The 25,767-nt window shown below is 35.5% G+C and overlaps 1 protein-coding gene across 1 annotated transcript in view; it reads left to right on the forward strand.

Moving 5' to 3' along the window:
* LOC116419198 (voltage-dependent L-type calcium channel subunit alpha-1C-like) overlaps positions 1 to 25,767 on the forward strand; it is a 95,720-nt gene that overhangs the window by 58,457 nt on the left and 11,496 nt on the right. The gene's annotated exons all lie outside the window — the stretch shown is intronic.

Here is a 25,767-nt window from a genome sequence, read left to right on the forward strand (position 1 = left end):
TCAGAAGCAAGCTAAGTGTTTAGGGAATATACTTTAGCTGCCATTTAGTAACCTAAAAGTCAAAGTGAGAACAATCAATACTGGGTAAGTCTTTTATTTCATGTGAGTTCATTAAATTTCCATTAATAACTCAGGAAACCCAGATTTTAGTCCCTCTAGTGTCCAAGTGACTTCCTGGTAGAAAGTAAAGCTTTTGAGGCACAATATATCTTGTTGGATACTATATAATTTAATACATAGGTATAATAGTGTCCTAGCAGAAAGAGTTAATAGGACTCCCTAACATACTGATTTACCTACTATAGGGGCTATGATTGATTCAGTGGGGACAGCAGGGCTCATTACTTCTTTGTCAGATTTTCCCCCTCACTACTGCTATATTCTTTCCTGAAAATCTCTTTCCATTAGAGTAACTCATGTGGGTTTGAGAACAAAAGCAAGCATATTGTCTCCAGAAGGTTGCTTTTAAAATTACCAGGAAAGGTAGGGAAAGCCCTAGGGCTCTCCTTTATATCATTTTCCCATTGGAAAATAAACACCAGTACATTTACCTCCTCCCTGATCAACCTACCTGCCAACCTACCAATCTACACCTAAAAGGGAACTCACAAGATAAAGACCTTTAGCTTTTCTAGGTTAAGAGCATTATGCTCAATACAAAGCCCTGTTGTTAAACAGCTTGTGGGCATCTGGAGGTATTCCAGTGATCAGCATTTTTGGAGTGGGGTGGGGTGGTAGTGAGAATTAGACATAGGCTAAGTAGGTTGTGTATATATGAATCTGTATTTATGGTTGCACAAAGGTGGTATAACTCCCACATTGACTGAAATCCCTGTGATAATGGAATGATTTAAGAGCTCGTATAGATCAATGGAGTTCACGTGCAGCAAGAGCCCACTCTCAGCCATTTTCAAGGACCTTTGGGATTTAGCATAAGAGGTTTGCACTGATTGACTTTCACATACAGACACTACTGAGATCTACATGTGGAATACATCCATTCTGATTACCTTGAAGCTTCAGAAAAGAAAGCTTTGAGAAAAGAAACATTGTTAAGTTTTATAGATAAAATTATTTTATTTGAATCAGGATTTGCTTTTTTTGGTAGCGGGGATTTGCATATGAGTGATTGTAAGCAGCAAGGTAAATAGCAGTACAGATGGCCAATATGCACTTGTATAAATTGCAGATTGAGTCAGAAGGATAACCATACCTCTAAGAGCCTCCAACATAAAAGTGTGCTGTTGTTTAAGTCTGAAGGATGGCCAGACCTAGGCAAAACAGTTGGGGGTAGGGGAGAGGAATTTATCTTTAATGTTGCTTTCTCTAAGCCACTGCCCTGGATGCCCATCCATCATGTAGAACTTTCACTTTCTGCCCTTGCTTTTCTTCCCTTATGGTATTATTCTCAGTGGGAACCCTCTCTGGTTTTACCCCCAGCCACCCAGGGCTCATCCATGCCATTCTTATTCTTTGTCTTGTTACTCAACTATTTGTCCATTCCAAGGTGAGCCCTAGCTAATCCTATAAATGTAACAGTGCTAATGTACCAAGTGGGAGAAGGACCCCAGGGTTTTCCCTTATCCCTCAAGTAATTTATGTGCATTTGAAAAGCAGAATTCTGGAGACTGCTTGCCTTAACTGTCAAACCAATATGAGTGACTCTAATGAGAATCTTAGGTCAAAGAGCTAAGGAAAATGGCTTGGCAGGTAGTCAGGGTGGAGACAGATTTGGAAGTAGCTGGAGCCTTTCAGTCTCCCTTAGATCACCTATGTAGGCAGCCAAGTACTATGCCTAGGAGATTCTAATGGGATCTGATTTTCATGTCAATTGGCATTTAAAGTAAATTTCAGTAAAATAGACTTATCTACATTTTCATAACTTAACAAAGTTGCTTATGAGATTTTGTGCAAGATTTAAAAAATTACTGTGTTTTTAAATTGTCAAACAATCCCCAACTTGGATTTTCTCTTGAGAAACAGACCACTTCTTTCTAGCAGTGTCATTGGCTGACTAAGCTTTCAGTTTTTATCCAACTGATCACCTATAGCTTTAATTAATTAGTAGATTGCCTTGTCCCCTGAAGGCAAGGATAGTACCTTAGGTAGGTAGAACTTGTCTCCCTCAGTGCCTACACAGCACATTGCACACAGTAAGTATTTAAAAAAGGTTTATTGAATTATCATAGCATGTATTTGCAAAGTTGTTGCTTGTTCTTCATTCTCAAAGAGGACCAGGACGTCAGGGAGTTGATATCATGAAATGCAAGTGAATTGGATTAAGTGAGGGAGGGCTGTAAGAGGTCACCTGCCTCATTTTCCCCTCCAGAGCCATTTGGGTCCAGTGGCCAGATATGGATCAGGACCACTGGAGATGTCCATGGATGCCCTGGGAGACCTTGGTCTTTTTAAGCTAAAGTCTTCAATAGGTCTCAGTTTGACTGTAGCAATCCCCACTCAGTGATTAAGGCTAGGTAAGAATTGAGTCAAAGAGTCTTCTCTTTCACACAATCCAAAATCAATCAATCAATCAATCAATCTCGGAAGGGAAGACCTTCAGGGTTTCTGGCCAAAGCAAAAATGAATGGTATTTAAATTCAATCTGAATCAAACAGGACCCAAATAATGACCAAAATGGGGGATCTATTGGTGGCCAATGAGAATCAAATTGCTTTTGGTTTAAGGAGCATGAGATCAAGCAGCTCTCTGACACTGCACATTATTATACCAGATGAGATTTCCAGTCCTTTATAGTGACTATTGAGAAAGTTGTAGAAAGTTGAGAGAGGGGTTTTAAGATGGTCTCTGAAGCCTGGCACAAAATTGAAGTCATGTATGTGTTTATGTATATGTGTATTGCATAGTCCAGCCAGAATGATCTGTCCCTCTGTCACAGAATACGGTGGCAAAGAAAGAGTTTAAGGCTCTAAGATAATCACAGTGGCCTGAGTATGTTGGTCTAGGATTTTCCCCTACCAACCTTCTATTGATGACATAGTTTTGAGAACAGAGTTAGTTGGTTTGAAGGCATTAGACTGGATCTACTCTGAGACTGTCAGTATGCCCTAAGGCTTATCCTACTGTAGTTGTAGAGTTGATTTTCTTGGACGGTGAAAAGAGAGATTATGAACCAGATGAGATTTCATTGTGAGGGAACAGTGTGGCTTTAGTTGTTCCTGGACAGTTCTTATTTTTTCCTGGATGACTTTCTTTCTGTATCGCTGTGTTCTTCTGGAGTAGGGAGAAACCTGAAGCAAGCAGACCAATTGCAATAGTGCAATAGTACACCTAGAAGTCTATAGGAGAGTGGTGACCATGTCAGAGGAGAGAAGGGAACATATGAGATGCTGGAGCTGAAGAGTTGAACTCAAGGGAAATTTCTCTTGTGCCCCATTTCCCCCTTCAAATTAGACATAAGTTCTGGGAAGGAGAGAGAGAGAGAGAGAGAGAGAGAGAGAGAGAGAGAGAGAGAGGTAATCTCCTCAAATAAAGAAGTAGATGTGGCAAATTCTGGATAGAAATTCAGTGATATAAAGAAGAAAATGTAAAGGTTCTACTACAGTGCAATTATTACATAAAAATAATTGTAAACCAATTTGAAGGTTGTTTCTGGTGTTCTGACCCCTGACTTCACCACTTCTCCCTTGGCTCACAATTGAATTGGTTGCTATTTCAGGGACTGACTTTTTGAGTTGATTCATTGGAAGTCTCTCTTGGAAAGCTCAGATTCTAGAGCACTTTAAAATCTTTGAATCTGACCAGGCAAAGAACTGTATTGACAATGACTAAGGTTATAGAAAAAATTCTTACTGAATTTTTCTGCTTTCATTAGAAATTCATGTTTTTAGTAATGGATTCTAGGGAACACCAGAATGGGGAAGGAGTAAGAAAGGGGTGGAAGGCAAACACAATTTCTTGGAAAGGGAATCACAGATTAATGCCATTGAAGTAGCAGAATGGATGAATAAAGCAAGAAACATAAGATATAGACCTCAGTTGAGTTAAAATAAATGAGGATGGGCATAGCAATGAAAGTAAATTTAAGGACTGTGAGATTGGACTGAGTAATGGGAAGGGTGGGAAGTTTTGGGGAGAAAGAGGGTTCAGATTAGTATCAAGAGAGCAAAGATAAGGACTAATTGCTGACTTTTTAAAAAGGAAGTGAAATATATTTATTATATAATATGCACATATTTTGTATATATGGAATAAAATGCAAAGCATAACCATCTATTCATAAATAACCATAAAATAAAAAGTAAATGGATTAAATTCCCTAATAAAAAGAAAGGGAATGGAGGAATGTACTTTAAAAAAACAGTTTTCTATAAATAAGTCACATTTATAGTGTGAGTGAGCATATGGAGTAAAATCTATTACACTTCAAGATATTGTAAAAACAGTCATTGAAATCTTGATCTCAGATAAAGGCAACGAAAACATCTGAGCATATCAAGAGGGACAAATGCAGAAAACAGTATTATGGTTAAGGGTATCATATTCAGTGAAAAACAACAATATTAAGTATATATATATATATATATATATATATATGTCAAATGGCATAGCAGCTAAGCTCTTAAAAGAAAATGTTGTGGTTCTCCCATTAGATTGTTAGCTCCTTGAAAGAAGGGACCATGTTTTTGTCATTCATTATATCCCCAGTGCACAGTACAGTGGTACATAGTAAAAGCTTAATAAATGCTTATTGATTGACTGACTGTCTGATACAGACACAACTATAAAACATTCTTTTAAAAACAAAGGGAGGCTTTAACAACTAGAGAAATAATTATCTTTCATGGTTTGGCCTTGTCAATTAAATAATTTATTGCTAAATTAATTCTCCCTAAACTTTCTAAATTAATTTCAAGATTTAGTGTATAACATTCAAATTACATAAGGAATACTTCATAGAATTAGACAAAACACTAAAAACCTTATTTGGGAATCTTCAAGGGAAATCATAACAAATGTATAAATGAAAATTATTCTGGGCTGAGCTGACTCATGTCAGTCCCTTGATAATTTAGGCTTGTTATGGAATGAAATAAACACTGGTAGGTTATTCAATAGTTAACAAAAGGAGATTTACTTAATCATAGCAGGAGAAGAATATTTAACAAAAATAGTCATTGACAACCCTTTGAGGCTTCATCTGAGCAAAGCTCCCTTTAACCAATAATCTGAGAGACCCTCAAGCTCTTCATGGCTACTTTCCACTCAGAAAATGATGTCAACAGTTTGAGTCTTTTTCTTTGAGCCAATTAGATCTTGTGGAATGTGTCAATATCTTGTAAAGAAAAACTAAGCTGAAGAAGAATGGAGAAGATTAGTATATCATTCCTATTATATTTCATCCCTGAGGATATTTTAGAGAATGTTTTGCCACTAAAATGATTTTATGGATGTTACTGGTCACTTCTGACCTCCACTATTTAAGAATCCTGATAAAGTCAGTACTTAAGAAGAGAAAAAAATCAAATCCAAAAACATAATTAAAAACAAAACAAAATGTTACAAGAGCTCCTTGAAGGAATGGCTGAATATGGAAGAATCTTAGGTCTAAACTATAAGGTTTATATAGTGAATGATGCTAAATTTTTATATTTTACAATGAGTCACAATGTAAAAAGGTTACTGAAAGCAGTAACAACATTAGGAAAAACAGGATTTTGACAAAGATAATGACATTTCCTTCATAGTCACTGATTCTTATCACAGGTCAGGACCATCTTGTGAGTGATGCTAAATCTTTGTAGTTCACAGTAGATCTTTCAATATAAAAAAGATGATCATAAGCAGGAGCAGCTGCAAGAACATCAGGGCTATAGCAAAGATGATATCACTTCCTCCAAAGTCACCAATCTCTTTAACAGGTAAGGGAGAATTGTCCTGTATCATCATCCCTTTATTTTTCCTGACCAAACTTCCATGTCCCTCTTCACCCTGGGGACATGGACAAATATAAAATCTTTGTTTTATGAGAGGCCAGCTTTTTATGAGGACTTCCTCTCCTGTAGGGATTAGTTAGGCAATTACACCTCCCCCTTGTTTCCATAAAGGAAGCTTCTTCCCAACAATAGCATCCTTTGGTTCTCCAAACCTTCCCTTGGGAGGAGTTGTACAATGAATACTGAATACTGTCCTGGCAGCAATATGGAAAAGCCAATCGGTAATTATACTACAGTGAGCGATGGGCTGCAATGGGTCTGTCTTTTGCCATTATACATATCAATGCCAATTTTTCTGCCCCCAGACTACCATTAATGCTGGGAGCCAATCTTCTTTTCATTGTCTACTGTCTCTGGGGTTTGTATCTCTCTGCCCTCTGCCCACTGCTACTGCTAAAGTCTGAGTCTGTGTCAACTGCTTCTGTTTATAACAACTGCCCCTTTCCACCTTGGGTCAGTCCTGCTGTCACCTACATTTGTGCCCATTGGGACCCTTATCTATGCTAGCTGTTCCTTGGCTTGAACTGGTGGGGTCCATGTGTGTGCTCACTGCCCACTCTGCCAGGATTCATTTCTATCCCTTGTGCTAGGACAGAACAACTGCTTCTATTCGGTCTGAACTCTTGTGTTATGTACTGGGACAGAATGTTTTTGTAGGACTGAGTCAATGGTACTATTGGAGAGTCTGCCTTGATCTATATGATAGACCTTAATCTTCCTCTATGCAGAAGGTTGTTGGAAATTTTCAATTCCACTGACCTTCTGTATTTGCAGGTAGTAGTTTAAGTACTGTTTCTGCTGGGCCCTGATTCCTCTCTCTCTGTCTCTGCCTCTGTCTCTAGTCTCTGTCTCTGTCTCTATCTCTGTCTCTGTCTCTCTCTGTCTCTGTCTATGTCTCTCTCTCTCTGTGTGTCTCTCTCTTTGTCCCTCTGTCTGTCTGTCTGTCTCTGTCTTTCTGACTCTGTCTCTCTCTCTGTCTCTCTGTTTCTCTCTCTATATTTAATAACGTTTTATTTTCAAAATACATGCAAAGATAATTTTCAACATTCACCCTTGTAAAATCTTTCCCTCCCTTCCCCCCACTCCCTTCCCCAGAGAGCAAGTAATCTAATATATGTTAACATGCGCAATTCTTCTATACATATTTCCACATTTATCATGCCACACAAGAAAAATCTGATTTTTCTCTTGTGCTGAGGAAAAGGACACTGTACAACCCCAGTGCAACCAAGCCACAGACCCACCTAGAGCATGTGCTCTATTTGCCACATTCAAGAAATGGCTATTTTCTCTGGGTTTGGAGGAATAATTTTTGGGCCTAAATTCTGTACTTTTTAGGGGCCCCCTCACTGAGAGAAATAATAAGAATTATAGTTCCCACTTTGGGGGAAAGAATGGAAACTTTTAAAACTGATATAGTACCCCTGTCTGTCTTTAGACAATCAAATAAATGAGTGTATAATCGACACATTTGTCTATATCCCCAATTCCAGAAATGACTCTGCTCCCAGGGGAATTTAGACTGTCTTTTCAAATGTCTTCCTAAAGACATTTGCTTCAAAGAATCACAGCAAAATCTGTGTCAAAATTGTGGTTGATCTTAAAATTTCAAATGAAAAAGAAGCAAAGAAGACTCAGTTTCTTCAATGCAATTGTTAGAAAATCCCAAAGTTCTAGTGTTCTTTCATGGCTTATGTTCTCTTCTCACTGTTAAGTTCCTTATGACATTCTTCAGTGATTGATCACATCCATAGAAGAAGTGCCAGATGACTGGGATTTCCACTAAAGATTCTGTGATAATGGAGGGTAGTGCAATTTTTTTTTTCTCTCTTTTTCTCAAATCTCAGGGAAGAAGTTGAGCCATCAGGGAGATTAGGTTGGGTATCTAAATCAGTAAATATCTGGTAATGACATTCTCCAAGGCCCAACAAAATAATATTAAGTATATATGCAGCAAATGGAAAGCTAATTTCTTAATTTTAAAATGCTACTGCCAGGGACAAAGTAGACTGAGTAGAGGATGTACAACCAGAAGAAATCCTACATGTAGAACTGGCTTCCTGGTTGGGCCTGGACTCTGAGGCCCAAGTTCTAGGCCTATCTAATATTTACATTGCACAGAATATCAGAGTTCTGCAGAACATAGTTTATAAAGCACCAGTCCATTAACTCAATTATGGTGAAGTAAAATAGGGTTTCATTCTTAGACCAAGATCTTTCCCATGTAGTCCGAGGCTGACTTGCTTCAGTGGTATTCAATTTTAATTTTCTTATCTGCAAAATGAAGGGGAAAATCAACAACAGAACAACTAGCTAAATAACGGTTTGGTCATGTATACTTATTGTGTATCTAATTTATATTTTAATATATTTAACATTTACTGGTCATCCTGCCATCTAGGGGAGAGGGTGGGAGGAAGGGGGGGAAAAATTGGAACAAAACGTTTGGCAATTGTCAATGCTGTAAAATTACCCATGCATATAACTTATAAATAAAAAGCTATTTAAAAAAAACTTGCTAGTTAATCACTTTGCAAAGCACTTTTAGTTGTTGTCATTTGCAGATTTTTTCATATGGGTCATTTGGGATTTCGGTTATCTAGGATTCCAGTGTATTCTTCGCACTGCATCAAAATCAGTAAAACTATTTTGTCAGAAGTTTTATGAGTTAGAACAAAAAGCAAAGCTTTTTACACTCCTCATCTTCAATATCCATTCTTTGCCAAAAGTTTAATAATAGTTTGGAGAAGTATAGTAGAGTCTTTTATTAACCATTTCATTGGAGTTGAAAGTAGGCAGAGTTTCAGGGTCTTGACTAAGCCTAGTTCTCCCTAGTTCTCACTAGTTTTGTTGACTTCTCCCATTATTTTTATAATTTAGCAGAGAGTGATGATTAATAGTTCCTTATTTTTCTAGTTATTTGGCCTTCATCAAGCAAAGAATCTAAGACATTTCTGCTCCAACTTTGCAGTTGTGAATTTAAGGTGGGGCATTGCAAAAATTCACTGAGGAAGCAGAGAAAAAACTCTTATAAAGAGTCTTAAAATTTTTCATTTATCAGGAGTCAGGACTTTTGTAAGCAGCTTGGGTAATCTATATGGTGTGAGAAAGCAGTTCTTGTAAAAAAACGAGTCATTGAAAAATGAAAAGGAGTATCAGGGCTGTAGAAAAGAAGAGTATTTGCAATTCTTCTCTCTTTTTTTGCCTTGACATGAACTCCTGCTGCTGCTTTGCTTTTCTGGGAAGATTCTCAAGAGCAATAGTGCTGCAAGATCATGACCAGCATCATATATCTCACTCTCATGGTTGTGCTACTTTAAGAGTCCCTAGATAACACCAAGACACTTGGGCATCTCACTCATCTTACTGGTAATCAACAGAATAATTTACTTTTTCCAGGGATGAAGATCATACAAGTGGAAGGAACCTTAGATATTTCATGGATTCCTCTGTTTTTTTTCCTAAAGTGCCTAATCATGTCACACACACACACACACCACTCAATAAACTCCAGTGGTTTCCTATTGCCTCCAGTAGTAAATACAAAATGTTTTGTTTGGCAAAGTCCTTTATAACCTAATTCCTTCTTATCTTTCCAGTCTTCTTATACCTTACTCCCTGATATGTATTATTCAATCCAGTAATACTGTCTTCTTGGGTGTTCCACAAATAAGACACCTGATCTCTTTATTCTAGATATTTTCTCTGGCTTTTTCTCACACCTAGAACACTTTCCCTCCTCAACTCTGACTTCTCTGGCTTCTTTTAAGTCCCACCTTTTCCAGAAAGCCTTTCCCATTCCTTTTTAATTCCAGTGCTTTCCCTCTATTATTCATTTCTATTTCTCCTGTATGTAGCTTACTTTGTATATATTGGTTTGCATATTGTCTCCCCCATTAGATTGAAAGCTCTTCAAGGGCAGGGACTGTCTTCTGCCTGTTTTTCATATCCATGGTATTTAGTACAGTTTCTGGTGCTTAGTAAATATACTAGAGATTGATTGATTAATTGCTTTTATTGAGAAGAAAACTAAGGCCCAGTGATGTAAATGACTTAGGTTTCATTCAGGTAGTAAATAGTAGAGCCAGTGCTCCAGACTTTAAATTCAGTGCCTCTTTCAGATACTATGTAGAAGAGAGACAGCTACTTTCTCTCATTTGATCAATCTGTTGTCTCATTCCTTGTTGTTGTTAGGGGATGTCTACTTCCAGCATGCAAAGCCTTTCCCCCGCAGAATCGGTGGATGAGAACAATTTGTTCCAATGGTCACAAAGATGGCTTATTCCTTAGTTAACCACCAAATCACCCAGAAAACAGTTTTTCTAAATTAAATCTAGTAGCCTGGCATTAAGAGCTCAAATTCATCCTATAGGGGAAAATTAGTCTAACCCCATCAGGATAAAGTTTGTTATTATTGAATTGCTTTAATCATGTCCAGCTCTTTGGTTTTCTTGGCAAAGAAAATGGAGTGATTTGCAATTTCCTTCTCCATCTTATTTCAAAATAAGGAACTGAGACAAATAAGGTTAAGTCACTTGCCTAGGATCATACAGTTAGTAGATGTCTGAGAACAAATTTGAATTCATGCAGATTAATTTTCCTGATTTCAAACCCATTGTTCTATCCCCTACAGTACATAGCTGCCCCTAATATGAAAGATAGGCACTTAATTTAGCCCATTATCTATCTTCATTATTGTCATCACCATCACCATTATCATCACCATCATAATCATCATCGTCATCAAATATATATTGAACATACATGAAAATTAACCAAAGACTAGAGATGCTCATTCATTTATTTTCCCCAATTAGATCATAAACTCTGGAGGGGTAGAACTATGTCTTATTTATTTTTGCATCTCTCTCAGTCCTGATCACACTGTACTATTCATATGAGGTGTTTAATAACTTATTTTTAAAAGTGCCCACGTGCTGTGTAGGTTATGAAGGCAATGTAGGTTCATTTTTCAACCCTCTGGGAGTGTACAATTGAGAACAAAAATATTCATAAGCAGACACTGTGACGTGGATCTACATGAAACAGTATGATACCAGTCTAGCTAGTCCAAGCAGATTGAACTGCCAGCCTTGATTCTATGAGTAAGATTCTTGCTTCCTTCTAAGTGTGCAGTTTCACTGAGTACCATCAACCTTTTGAAGGGGGAAAGAGAGCCCCCACTTAACTTAGGGAAGCTGAGCCATTTGACAAATGGAAGTCATGTTATGCAGCAGGGCTGTTGGGCAATCTGGCAATGGGGACTCCCTAAGTCAGAGATATGAGGCTAGTTGTGAGATGAGACTTTTAGGGCCAATAACACCGAGGCAAGAGCCAGAATTCACTTATGCCCCATGGAAAATTTTCAGCTGGCCTTTGGAGGATGGGGCTTTAAATTGGTTTTATAATTTGAAAATTGGGCTCTTCCCATAGAATGATTATTTTCTGTCAAGAAAAGCCATCAGTGACACAATGCAAATTGCTTCACCTCCATGGAACTGCTCCAGACTCAAGTATGTTATTTTGCCAGAGATCAAAGTTTTCTTTCCTGTGACTTTTGGCTGGTTTGGTTGTCTTGTTACTAGCAGGATTCAGGGAAGAGAATGCTGGATCTGAAGGAAGGTCTGTGCTTAAATCACAGTGCCAATACTTAGGAATGCTGTGATCCTGCATGAGTCACAGCTTCAGAGCGCCTCGGTTTCTTCAGCTTGGCTCTTCTTTCTTTAGTGATGAGTATTATTCTTCACCCCAGGAATGAGGAGAGTCAGATGGGAAAACCAATTTGTGTACTTAAGTTGTTTTCTTTCTTTTTTTTTCTTAACTGGCTGGAGTTGTATCAAAACTAATTATGTGTCTTAAAACTAGGTCTTTAGTCATTCCTGAGCTTGTCATCTCTATAATGGGCATGACAATGATGACATCATATCTTGCAGAAAGAAGAGAGCAAAGAAATCATGTAATAATAACACAGAGGGAAGAAGCCTGAGAGACTGAATAGAATCTTGGGATTTAGACTTGAAGGAACCTTTATATATATCCTCATTAAAATATATATCCTCAGTAAAATTCTAAAATATTAAATGTTTTACACCAGATTAAATGGGTAGTATGAGTTAGATCTGGAATTAGTGTCTTTATTGAAATTGCATTTCTCTTTCTGCAACACCTGAATAGTTCTAAATATAACCTGAGAAACCACTTTTTAGAGAGGAAAGAACTACTGGAGATACTGGGAGTTGAGAGATAGCTGTCTAAATTCTAGTTCTAATGCTTGATAACTCTGTGTGTGACCCTATCCAAGTCCCTTCCCTTAATAACTTAAGTCTCAGTTTTTACATCTGTAAAAGGGGGAATTATACTTTCACTACCTACCTCATAGAGTTCTGATGGAGACCTTAGTAAATGTTAAAATACTATGTAAATTTGAGTTCCAAAGCAAAAATAAAGTTGCACTCCTGTGAAATGAGAGGCTCCTAAGGTATGAAGATGTGGGTCCAGCTCAAACCTGTAGGATGGGAAACAATCAAGAGAAAGTTGGAAGAGGGGAATAAAAATTATGTGTATGAGTGGAAAAGCATTTAGTAAGTGCTTACTATGTATAAAACAGATAGCTAAATAGTACAATAGATAGAGCTGTGGGGCTGAAGACTAATTTTTCTAAGTTCAGATCTGACCTCAGACACTAACTAGCTGTGTGATACTTAGAATTCTGTTTGCCTTAGTTTCTTCGTCTGTAAAATGAGCTAAGGAAGAAAAGGGAAAGCCATTTTGCCAAGAAAATCCCAAATATTGTTATGAAGAACTGAACAACAAAAATGTATAAAACCATGATAAATGTTGGGGATTCAAATAGAAAATCAAGCAGAGACAGAACACACACAAGGTTTTAGCTATAAGTCAGATGAGAAAGTCTATGGTCCTTAAAGTATAGGGATAAAGAAGATGGTATTATCTTTTCTGTAATGTTATTTCTTTTTATACTGTTGAACCATTTGACAGCACCATTTTCTATATTTTCAGTAGCTGTAATTGCTAAGGAAGTAGGGTCTGAATCAGAAGCAGTAGTCACAGAACATCCCCTTAAGGTTTGACTCTCTAGATGATGGATTTGTGCTAGAAGAAAGATGAATAGTCTTGAGTAGTGGGGAAGTCTTACTATTCATGAAAATCCTGGATTGTTTTCTATCTGGGTTTAAGGGGTGGTGGAGAGAGTTTGACCCACTTGGTACATGACAGTTCTGTTTCTCTTGCTGCTTCGGCTAAGCTGGCTTGCCTGCCCTGTTCTTAGCAGTTAGTTGGCAAACTTTCCTGGATAATAGCTATAAGGACTGAGATGGAAGAAGAGCCATTTTTCTGCAGGTGCTGTTACTTTTAGGGTTCTGAGTTTGTCTATTTATTGATGGTAGTTGGTCTGTTATTGGGGCAGCTAGGTATTGCAGTGAATAGAGCCCCAAATCTGAAGTCAGGAAAATTCATCTTTCTGAGTTCAAATCTGGCTTTAGACACTTCCTAAGCTCCCTCCACAAGTGATTCTGGGAAAGTCACTTAACTCTATTTATCCCAGTTACTTGTCTGTAAAATTAGTTGGAGAAGAAAAAGACAAACTACTCCACTGTCTTTGCCAAAAAAATCCCAAATAGGGTCATAAAAAGTCAGAGATGTCCAAAAAATGACTGAATTAAACTGGTCAATGATTAGTAGTGGTGATTAGCTCTGTTTACAAGTTATTCAACTTGATGATGGCTTCAAGGGCCAGAAAGAAAGCAGGACAAGTGGTTTGAGGTAGGGAGGATGAGTTCTAATAACAAGGTTTACTTTTATCACCTCCATTTCTTGTAATCCTTAGTTTTCCTCAAAATTCTTTTTTCAATGACCCTTTTCTGATCTCTTTCTCTTTTCTTCCCATTCTTAGTGTTTCTCTCTTTTGGTTTAATGATATGGTCTGTATTGCATATATTTTGCATTTGTTTATCTGCATATATGTTGTTCTCTCACTCCTCCCGTGGAATGTAAGGTCCTTGAGAGCATTTTTGATTTTGTCTTTGTATTACAAGGGGGTAGTTCATGCTTGGCTTGTAGTTAGCCTTTAAAAATACTTGTTGAATAGAACTCAGTTATAATAACAATCAGAATGAATGAAGATCATAGAAATAGAAAGGTTTTCAGAGATTATCTATTCTAATCCCTTCATTTTCCAAATGAGGAAACTGATGCAGAAACATTGTGAGGGGACTCAGACGAAGCATCTCTCTCATTTCTTTGGAGTCCTTAAAATAAATGTCCAATGAGCCTAGATAGATGATTTCTCATTATGTGGCCTCTCCATCCCCAAATCCATCAGAGTCCCAAAACTCCTGGGACCTCTGGGTTTCTTGTGATTAGCATTGTGCTATTGAAGCAAGATTAAGGGATTTGGTTTGAAGAGAATATTCTTTTTTTTAAAAGCTTTTTATTTTCAAAACATATGCATAGATAGTTTTCAACATTCACCCTTACAAAACATTGTATTTCCATTTTCTCCTTCCTTTCCGCACCCCCTCCTTTAAACAGTAAATAATCCAATATATGTTAAATATGTGCAATTCTTCTATACATATTTCCACAATATGTACAAAAAAAAATTAGATCAAAAAGGAAAAAACGAGAAAGAAAACAAAATGCAAGCAAAGAACAACAAAAAAGTGAAAATACTATTTTGTGATCTATATTAGTCTCCACAGTTCTCTCTCTGGGTACAGATGGCTCTCTCCATCAGAAGACCATTGGAACTGCCTGAATCTATTATTGAAATGAGTCATGTCCATCAGAATTGATCATCATATAATCTTGTTATTGCTGTATACAATATTCTCTTTATAGAGAATATTTTTATTTTATTTTATTTTTTTATTTTTAAAATTTTTTATTATAACTTTTGATTTATAGAACATATGCCTGGGTAATTTTTTATAACATTATCCCTTGCACTCAACTTCTCTTCTGACTTTTCCCTTCCCTCTCTCCACCCCCTCCCCTAGATGGCAAGCAGTTTTATATATGTTAAATATGTTACAGTATATCCTAGATACAATATATGTGTGCAGAACCGAACAGTTCTCTTGTTGGGAGGATTGGATTCAGAACGTAGAGATAACCCAGGAAGAAAAACAAAAATGCAAACAGTTTACATTCATTTCCCAGTGTTCCTCCTCTGTGTGTAGCTGCTTCTGTCCATCATTGATCAACTGGAACTGAGTTAGATCTTCTCTTAGTCAAAGATATTCACTTCCATCAGAATACATCCTCATACAGTATCGTTGTTGAAATATATAATGATCTCCTGGTTCTGCTCATTTCCCTTAGCATCAGTTCATGTAAGTCTCTCCAAGCCTCTGTATGATAGAGAATATTTTTAAGGGAATATTAGGGTTTGATGGACTTTTGATTGGTGTTGTGAAAAGCTTGCGAAAAGGGTGTTGTAGATATATGTGAAAGAAGAGGAAACCAATTCAGAAATAAAAATACTATCTAACATATTTGATTGCATGCTGGAGGGGGTGCCTGTACCATTAATCAAATCAAAAAATTACAATTGATATTTCTTAGGTGCACTTGTAGTTTAAATAAATCCTTTTCAGTCTCATTTTATTATTCATATGATGACGCTATTTTCCCCACCGAAAATTATGACTTTGTTTTGACACTCATTTTGAAATTTAAAATATATATTTTTTTCAAAGCAAACATATTGTAGATGGCTATCATACATAGAAAAAATGGAGACTATAACATTATACCTACATAATAGTGGTAACAGGAAAATTAACAAGGGATTGTTAATGAAAGTTTGTGAGATCATTGGATGAAAGCAGCATTTTGCATATATACTAGGCTTAACATAAGATCTCAATGCTAGAAATGCAATATTTCCAGCCTTCTGTTCTTGAAAGCTTAAGAGAAGGAGTGTGTATATATCTGTGTATAAAAACAATTGGATTTCACATTTATATAGTGCTTTAATGTTTTCAAGACATTTTCCTTCCCAGCAGCCCAGTGAGGCAGGAAGGTGGGTAATGGATGTGTATGTTGTGTAATCTGTCCTTTGGAGAAGGAAGTATATTCTGCACTTTTCTCTGGGTTCCCTGTTCTATGCATAATTCTTTATTGTCTCACTCACTATGTGACCTTTGGTGAGCCATGCAGCTTCTGTCTTTGTTTTCCCATGTGTAAAATGTAGGTGTTTGTGCTTGCTAGTTAATAAAGCAGCTGGTGAGCCTCAGGTGCATGAAAAATACAATTATTATCATTACTATTATTTGTTATTTCAAATCTACTTATCTAAGTGTAGTCTCTAGAGGAGTTTATATACTCAGAGATCTTAAACCTAAAAGAGGGTCAGGATACAATTTTGGGAAAGGATGTTTCACACATACACACGAATATATAAATTTTTAAATTCAGTATCAACATATAAGGGTTGGGTAAGAGATAATGATAATGGCTTTCTGGGCCCTTTTATGCCTCTCAATGTTGGGCATTATATGCTATTAATTTAAGGGTTTAGAATTAATGTGACTCATCCTAAATAGCCCAGGTAAATAGTTTTGGCAGCTGGGGCAAAAAGGCAGAGGTAATGACAGATTTTGTTTTGTTTTCTTTTGTTTTTTTGGTGAGATATGGGGAGATATATATGGCTAAAGCCATTCCTCCACAAACTGGGAGATCATCCCAGGTTATTTTTAGGGGGGAAAGGCTAAAACTAAATGAGAAGCACCTATCTGAAGAAAAGGGCTGGCCATGTGGTGTTGAAAAAGACCTGAGATATTACTGTTTGAACAACTGAGAGAAGACTGAAGCTTGTTGCTTAGCAACAATGCCCCCTCCCTCCTTAAACGTTGTCCTCTTAGGATGCATTTTTTGTCCTATTCCTCTTCTCTGGTTTTTCTATTCAAGATCATCTCAATGTTGGAATCAATTTTTACCTGTTTGAAAGCTTTGGGCTGTGGAATGATCTGGGGCATGTGTCAGATGAGATTATTCTTTACACCAGCACCAAAAAAAGACATTCTAAGTATGACTAGGAACTACTTTTTTCCCCATTGCATGTACTGCCACCACTCTCACTCTACTTCTGAAAATGTTTTTGGAGCTTCTGACCATTGGGGCCATTTTGAAGTCAGTTGATCATTGGTATTGTTACCAGGTTATCAGGTTTTAGGATCTGAGGGATTAAATGCTAAGGGCAAGTTGATAGTGTCTGGAAAACACTAAATAAATTTGCATTAGATTAATATAGAGATTGTATAGAATACAGAAGGTAATAGACTGTGCCCTGATGAGACCACTTCTAGAAGGTTGTGTTCAATTCTGGGTTCCACTTTTTAGAAGGAAACATGATGACATATTGAAATATCTCTACAATAGAGTGGCTAGAATGTGAGGAGTTTTGAGATGAAGATCATTTGAAGGAACTTGGAAATATTTAGATCAAAGAAATAACAACTTTGGAGGGAAGAACATAAGAGCTAAAAACGAGTATTTGAAAGTCATGTACAAGAATGATCAGACTTTTTTCTCCTTAAAACCACAGAGCAAGGAGTCATGAATAGAAGTTAAAGAGTTACATTTAAGCTCAATGCAAGGATCAACATCCTGGCATTAGAGATGTCCAGAAATATAGTGAGCTGCCCCAGTTAATTGTAGGTTCCCTCTCAGTATTAGACTTTAAGCCAAAGATGAGTGAGCACTTTGGGTTATTATGGAAGGAATTCCTATTTAATTTTGTGTTGTACTAGATGACCTTTTAGATTTCTTCCTACTCAGAAATTCTGTGACATTGAATAGCAGAATAAAGGCAAAGAAATATTGTCTTCAGGTGATAGTGTCCAGAAAGCTTTCAAGAATAGTTCTGTAACGTTTATGGTATAGCTGATTAGGCTTGCATATGCAGTCATTCCCTGCCTGGCTATCCAGCCTCATGGTGTACAAGGCTCTCAGTTGATTTCTGCTTAGGCTTCTTTCTGGTCAATATTTTCTGAAATCATCAATATTAAAAAAAAATATAAGGGAATAGAGGATTCTGGGAAGAGATCAGAAAATTTTCAGTTCTCCAAATTTCCTCCACCAAAAAAAGACAGAATGCCATCTCAGAGGGAATAGAAAAGTGGAAATAAATAAAATTCAGGGGAAAGTAACTGTTCTCCTAAGACAACTTGGAAAGACCCCCAGTAAAGACTTAACTTCCAGGTTTAACCTGAGTGAAGTGTAAATACTTTCAGGCCTATCCTTGGGAAGCAACAAACAACAAACTCTGGGAGCAGGTGGGGTTGGGAGATAGCTTCAGCCTTAAGAAAAAGAAAATTGTGAAAATAAAAATAAAAATGGGTATACAAAAGAGAGCGAATCCAACCATAAATAACAACTATGGGGATAAAAAAAAGAACTGTGTTCACATTCAGAGGAAGATAATGGTGCTTAAAAAAAATCCCACTCTCTTTTCAGTGGGAAATGTCAAATGGTCCGAAGCACAAAAGGAATTCTTGGAAGAGCTCAAAAAGGACATTAAAACTCAAATAAGAGAGATTGAGGAAAAAATTAGAAAAACAAATAAGAACAATCCAAAAAAATCAAGATAATTATGAAAAGAAAGTCAAATATCTTGAAATAGAGAATCAAAAACTTAAGGAAAAATTCTCTGAAAACTAGAATAGGTTAAAGAGAAGTTAATGATGTTCTGAGACACCAAGCAATAATAAAAACAAAATCAAAAGAATGAATATAGAAAAGAATATAAAATATCTCATTCTTAAAATGATGGACCTTGGGAACAGATTGAGGATAAATAATATAAGGATAATTGGATTAATTAGAAATATGATAAAATAATTTTGATGCAATATTACAAGAATTTACCTATTATTAGATTATCCTGTCTAGAATAATGAGGCAATACTGAGATAGAAAAACTACATCTATTATCACCTGAAAGAGATCCCACGTGGAAATTTCACAGGAATATCATATCCAAGTTTCAAATTTTCTAGATTAAGGAGAAAATATTGGAAGCAACAAGGAAAAAAAAAACAATTAAAATGTCATGGAACTACAATAAGGATTACACAAAATCTAAAAGCTACTATGTTGAAGGACCATAGGTTTTGAAATACTATATTCTCTAGTAGAGCAAAAAAGACTGGGGTTATATCCAAGGGTAACTTACCCATCAAAGCTAAGTATAATCCTGAATGAAAAAAAAAATGGATAGTTAACAAATTAAAAGATACTTAGGTTTTTGTTACAAAAACCCAAGAATTTAGGGAAAATTCAACATATAATATCCAGGAGAAATATAAGGTAAACATTCAAGATCAATTATAAGGGATTCAATAAGATTGAATTGCTTATGTCATATATTTGAAAATATTAGCAGTACTCTTACAATTCTCAGCATTTTTGGGGAAGTTAGAGAGAAAAGCTTGGGCTGAGCAGAATATTATTGGGAGTGATTCTAAAAAATAAAACTGTGTAAGGATAGCTAAAAAGGTATAATTATACAAAGGAGGCATAAAAGGGAAAATTGATACAAAAGAAATTAGTGGGAGGAGGGCAGGTAGTACTGGAATTTTACCTTCATCTGGAAGGAGTTAAAAAGGGAATAATCTATATCTGCACTTATATCTATATCTATCCAAAAGGGTATAAAAGTCTTCTAAATTTAGAAAGAAATGAGGACAAGGGGGAGAGAATAAAAGAGGGACTTTTACAAGGGTGGATAGGTTAAGGAATAGGAGGGCAATGTAGTGGGTAGAAATAAAACAGAGGAGTGAGGAAAGAAAGGGTAACTAGCATAAGAAAGATAGTGGGGAAAAATAGCCAAGAGGAAAATAACAAGTAATTGTAGCTTAGAATGGGAATGGGACAAATTTACCCATAAAACAGAAATGGATAGCAGACTAAAAATTTGAATTCAACAATATGTTGCTTTCAGAAAACATAAGAATGAGAGATACACACAAAGATAAAATAAAGGTCAGGAGTAGAATTTATTATGTTAAAAAATAGTAATCATGATCTCAAAGTTAAAGTTAAAATAGATTTAGTCAAAAGTGAAAATAGAGAAATTATACTATGTGTCAGCAATATTACTCAATATAGCTTTAGAACATTTAAAATATCTTGACAGCATAAAATATTTGAGCATATACTTGCCAAAAGAGATAGACACTAAATGAACATAAACCTAAAATGCTTTTTATACAAATAAAATTAGATAAAATCATTGATGTAATATTTATTTTTCATAGGTAGATAAAGTCAATATAATTTTTAAATAATAATTTTACCTATCTAATCTATTTATTCAATATCATTCTAGTTAATTACTAAAATATTATCTTACTGAGTTCAAAAAATAATAGCAAGATTTATGTGAAGGCATAAAAAGTCAGAAACTTCAAAGAAACCAGGAAAAAATATGTAAAGGAAGTAAATTCAGCAGAATCAGACTTTAAATTATATTAAGATGAACATTTTGAAATGTAAAAAGGTTAATTTCAATTATTTTGAATAAAAAATTTCTTGTATAAATAAACCTTTAAAGCCAAGAATAGAAGGAATGCAAAACTTTGGGGGAGAAAAAAACTTCTGTAGCTAATCTCTCAGATAGGATGTGATTGGGTTGGTGTAAGAAATGATAAGGTAGTTGAGTTAGAAAAATATGAAAAGAGTTGGACTATGCTATCTACCATCAGAGAAATATGACAAGTAGAAATAGTACACTCATTTATATTTACATATAGATATCTATGTCTGTCTGTCTATTTCTATCCATTCTTAATTGTAGAGCAGGGATAGGGAGACAAAAAAAAAATAAAGTAAAAAGTGCACAGCAGAGAACAAAAGAAAACTTACAAGGAAGCAAAGAAAAGCTAGACAACTTTGGAAATAATGTATAATATTTATTATATAGGTTTTATTGAAATGGAAATTTATTGTTTTATGCTGAATTATTTCTTATGTTCTGCTATGTCCATGGCAATGTTTTTCCCCCCTTTCTCATTTTGTATTTTAGTTTTAATTTAAAAATTGGCAAAAAAAAAACCCTCCATAAAATCAACCTAACTCAAAAAAATAAGCTAGGGGAGCCTAGTAGGGTATACAAATATTTTGGGAAACTGAATTCTGGTGTCCAGTCTCTACTTTTTTTCAAGTTTTCTGAGCTCTGAACAGAAGTCTTGTCCAGGGGTCTTTACAGATAATATTGCTAATTGGGAAAATATATTTGAGATGCTAACATTTCATTTGTAGTATCTTGGGAGGGAGGAAGAGAGAGTGTAAGTATTGTGGGAGTTTTATCATTACATGCTGATGCCAAATGTCTGATACTGGTGCATTTATGCAAAGGGGACCTCAAGGTGACCCAGGATTGATTTAGCATTTATATAGCCTTTTGTTCCAAAATCAAAGAAAGATGGAAATAGGTTTCTATCATTGATTAGACATGAATTATAGTCCCTGCCTTCTATAGGCTTATGTTCTAAGTCATGGTTCCAAAGTGGGGTGTGTTCATCTAGGGAATACTAAGATGATCTTTTTAGATGCAGAAAGAAGCTATTTCCATTTATATATTTTTAAATCTAAAAAAAGAAAAAAATCTGAAGCTTTACATTTCTATTTAATATTTAGATTGACACTAACATTCATATATTAGAAAGTCATATGTTACTTATGACGTGTAAGGGGAAAGTAGGAATTCTGCAACTCAGCAGAGTTGACAGTGAAACGTTGTTTGTTTTAAGAATATTACAATGTATTACATGTTACAATAGTTTACATGTCCCCAGTTAAATGGATTTACAGATTATATTATTAGTTTTCAACTAAACTGACTCTCACAAAATAAACAAGTAGCTTAAAAAGATTCCTACAAAGCTAAACCACAAATTGAGTAATACTAACAATGGAATATAAGCAAAGAATAAAAAAAATGGCTGAATTGACAACCAGTCTGCTGCTGGTACAAACTCTTAATCATCCACCTTTACAAGGTAAAATGATGATAATCAAATCTAATTTGACAAGAAGTTGGCAAAAAATTGAAATTATCAAGGTTATATGAAATAAGCATTTATATCTACTATCACTAATGATGAACCTTGCTCTAAATATATAATGTGCTTTGAGATAGTAGCTAATGATAACATGGCACCATTATGATTCGTAAGAGATTTAAGAATTAATTTTTTGTTGCCGAAAGGATGTGCTGTCACTTGTGCAAATATACAAGTCTGCAAACTTAACCCACTTAGAAGCAGACTCTTCTAACCTGTTTAAAAATCTTGCAAGCAAAGACTTTTAGTGAATTCTGAATTTATTTATTAAATATATGGAAATGCAATACCTTCCAATTAATTTGTAAGAATAGCTGATTGATATCAGGCAATATGGAAATTTACTAGCTGAATTTCAATATAAACCTTTGTATAATTGGTAGGTTGAGTTGAAAAATGAGTACCACAATTTAGTCAAGATAGCCAAGAGATTTTTGTCTAGATTTATATATTTTTTAAGTTATCATTTTTCAGCTCTGCTGTACATTAAAACTAAGAATCAAAGTAAATTGAATTTAGACCCAGATGTTTACATTGCTGTATCACAAAGTATTAAATCAAGATTTCAAAAAATAAAACTCTTTCAATCACATTGCTCTCATTAATTTTTTTTAAATAAATATTTCCACATCAGCACATGGATAATAGCATTTCTGGTTTAAATAAAACTAGAGAGTATGAGTATATATCTGTATATTTTTATATAATTGGATTGTAAGTTCCTTGAGGGCAGGGACTATTTTTAAACTTTTTTTGTCTCCTTAACAGTTGGAATGAAAATTGACTTAAATCTGGGCTCTGATACTTTTTAGCTATATTATAGGAAAGTCACTTAAGGTTTACTTTTAGTGAAAGCTAAAAGATTATAATATTTATGTAATAGTTATTGTTTAGTCATTTTTTCCAGTTGTGTCTGACTTTCTGTCATCCCATTTGGGATTTTCTTGGCAGAGATACTGGAATGGTTTGCCATTTTCTTCTCCAGTTCATTTTACAGATGAGGAAACTGAGGCAAACACTGTGAAGTGCCTTGCTCAGGATTACACAGCTAATAAGAGTGAGGCCAGATTTGAACTCAGGAAAATGAATTTAAAGAGATGCAGCACTTCATCTGCTGTCCCACCTAGCTACCACAATCAATAGTTCTATTGATAAATGAAGTAAAAAATTTAAAATATTGTTTCTTTCATCTTGATCTCAACTTTTTTCTTTGGTATTCATTCAGTGGCACTCATTGGTATTCATTCATTTATTAAAAAAAAAACAAATTTTGGGGACAGATACTCACAAAATGTTTTTTAACCATTAGGGTATGTAACAAAAAAAATTATTAGAGATTGCTATTCTAAATTAAGGAGTATTGACCTAAACAGAGACATCACAAATAAAGGAAGGTGTAAATTGAAGTTATAGCAGAATGAAGTTGAAGGATGTACTTCAATTTAGTAACAAGAAACTAAAATATTTTGTTATAAAGTTGTGATTCTACATATAAAATGAGAACCTGGATATGAACCATGACAAAGAGCCGTGCAAATTCATTCATTCAGTGAGGAAAGGTGGCTGAATGATCATACAGAATCTGAAGAGTTGTGAATTCTAAATTTGATTCTACCACTAGTCTGCTGTTAAAGGTTCATTCATTCAAATTCAATAGATATTAATTAAATGCCTACTATGTTCAGAAGATTGTTCTAGGTGTTCTACTTATATTTATCACATTTAAAATACCTAGACAAAACTAAGCTTTATTCCTATTTAATATTTAGATTTGGCACCCTCATATGTTCATCATTCAGCCATGTATCACGTGAGCTAGTCTGAGGGAGGGGTGGTAATCCCACAATTTGAAGAGTTGATCGTGACAGCCTCACTTATTTATTTATTTATTTTTGCTTTAAGCATAGTACAATTTGTATGTGCCCAGTAAATGGATTTACAGATTATATTATTAAACTAAACTAGCTCCATTAAAATAAACAAATAGCTGGAAAAAGATTCTTCTAAAGTTAAACCACAAATTGAAGATATTGATGAAAATACAAGCAAATAATTAGAAAAATGGCACAGTTGATACTTTTGATGGCTACTAAGATTGGATGCCAGCACTACAGATGTAAAGAATACTTTATATATCATCCCTTAGATAAGATACATAGAACTATTAGGTATGTAACAAAACGCAATGTGAGGACTGAGTGGAGAAAGCCTTCTTGGTGGGATTTGAAAAAAAGATTACAGGAGCTGACATTATAATGGACTTGAAAGGATGGGTAAGAATTCAACAAGAATGAAGGAAAGAGAAGGCATTGTAGCACAATATAAGTGAATATATGGAGGCCAGAAAAGGCAGGAAAGGGTACACACAGAGTCATACATTTTGGTTAGAAATTGGACAGTTGGAAGGGAGTAACATAAGTAGGCTGGTCTCAGATGATCTCTCATTTTGAAATGAACTTATAAGATTTAGTGATAAGAAGTGGTTTCTCTCCAATTTGCACATAAATGGACTCCACAGTGCATGCATTCTTATGTTATTCATGCCATCTCACATGAAAAAGTGGCCTTCTCCTTGCCAAGGCAAATCTTTCTATATGCATAACCCATCTTTTCCAGCAGATTGTCCTCTATATCACTGCCATATACTCACTAATCTTCAGTCTCTCCATATTCACTGCCTCATTTGCTACTGTCTCCTGACATGCTGAGGTCTCCTCCATCCTCGAAAACCCCTTATCCATTCTAGCTATTTGTCCCATCTCTCTCCTCCCATTTGTGGTAAACTACTTGAGAAGGCCACCTACAATAACAAGTGCCTTTATTTCTTTTCTTCCCATTCTTTTCTTAACTTCCAGCTTTTGATTTTATCATTCAAATGAAACTGCTCTTTCCAAAGTTACTAACAATCCTTTAATTATCACATCTAATGACTTTTTCTCAGTCCTTCTGGCCTTCTCTCATGCCTTTTACACTGTCAATGACTTCTTTCTCCTTATTTCTTCTCTCCTAATTCTTCTACTTATTTGGCCACTTTTCTTCTGTCTCCTTTGGTGAATTTGCATCTAGGTGCTTTAGGAAAATTACTTAGCTCAATGGCAGACAGGTTGGAGAGAGAGAAACCAAACAGCAAGCTATTGCAATAGTCTAGGCATGAAGGAATGAGGGTTTGGATCAGGATGGTGGCAGTATTGGAGAAAAAAAAGAATACATTCAAGAGATGCTGCAAAGATGAAATAAACAGTCCTTGGCAACAGATTGGAATGGTGTGGCGAGATGAGGAGTTGAGAAAAACATCTATGTTGTAAACTTGAAGGATGAGAGTAGTACCTTTAATAGTAATAAGGAAGTTGGAAGGAGGGAGAGTTTTGGGGAAAAGATAATGAGTTCATTTTTGGACACATTGAGTTTAAGATGTCTATGGGCCATCCAATTTGAGATGTCTAATAGACAACTGGAGATGTCAAACAGCTGGAGATCAACATAGAGATTAGGGCTGGATAAATAGATTTGAGAATTATTGGCATAGAGATGATAACTGAATTCAGCTGGTGAGATCACCAAGTGAAACAGTACAGAGTCAGAACAAAAAAGAGTCTAGGACAGTGTTTAGTAAACACTAATTTATGTTTAGTAAATGATTAGTAAACATGACTTGGCCAGATCATGATATTCCTCTGCTCAACAGACTTCTGTAGCTCCTTATCACTTCTAGAATCAAATATAAA

Source organism: Sarcophilus harrisii, chromosome 5 (genome assembly GCF_902635505.1).
Source record: "Sarcophilus harrisii chromosome 5, mSarHar1.11, whole genome shotgun sequence".
In the NCBI taxonomy this organism is placed as follows: domain Eukaryota; kingdom Metazoa; phylum Chordata; class Mammalia; order Dasyuromorphia; family Dasyuridae; genus Sarcophilus; species Sarcophilus harrisii.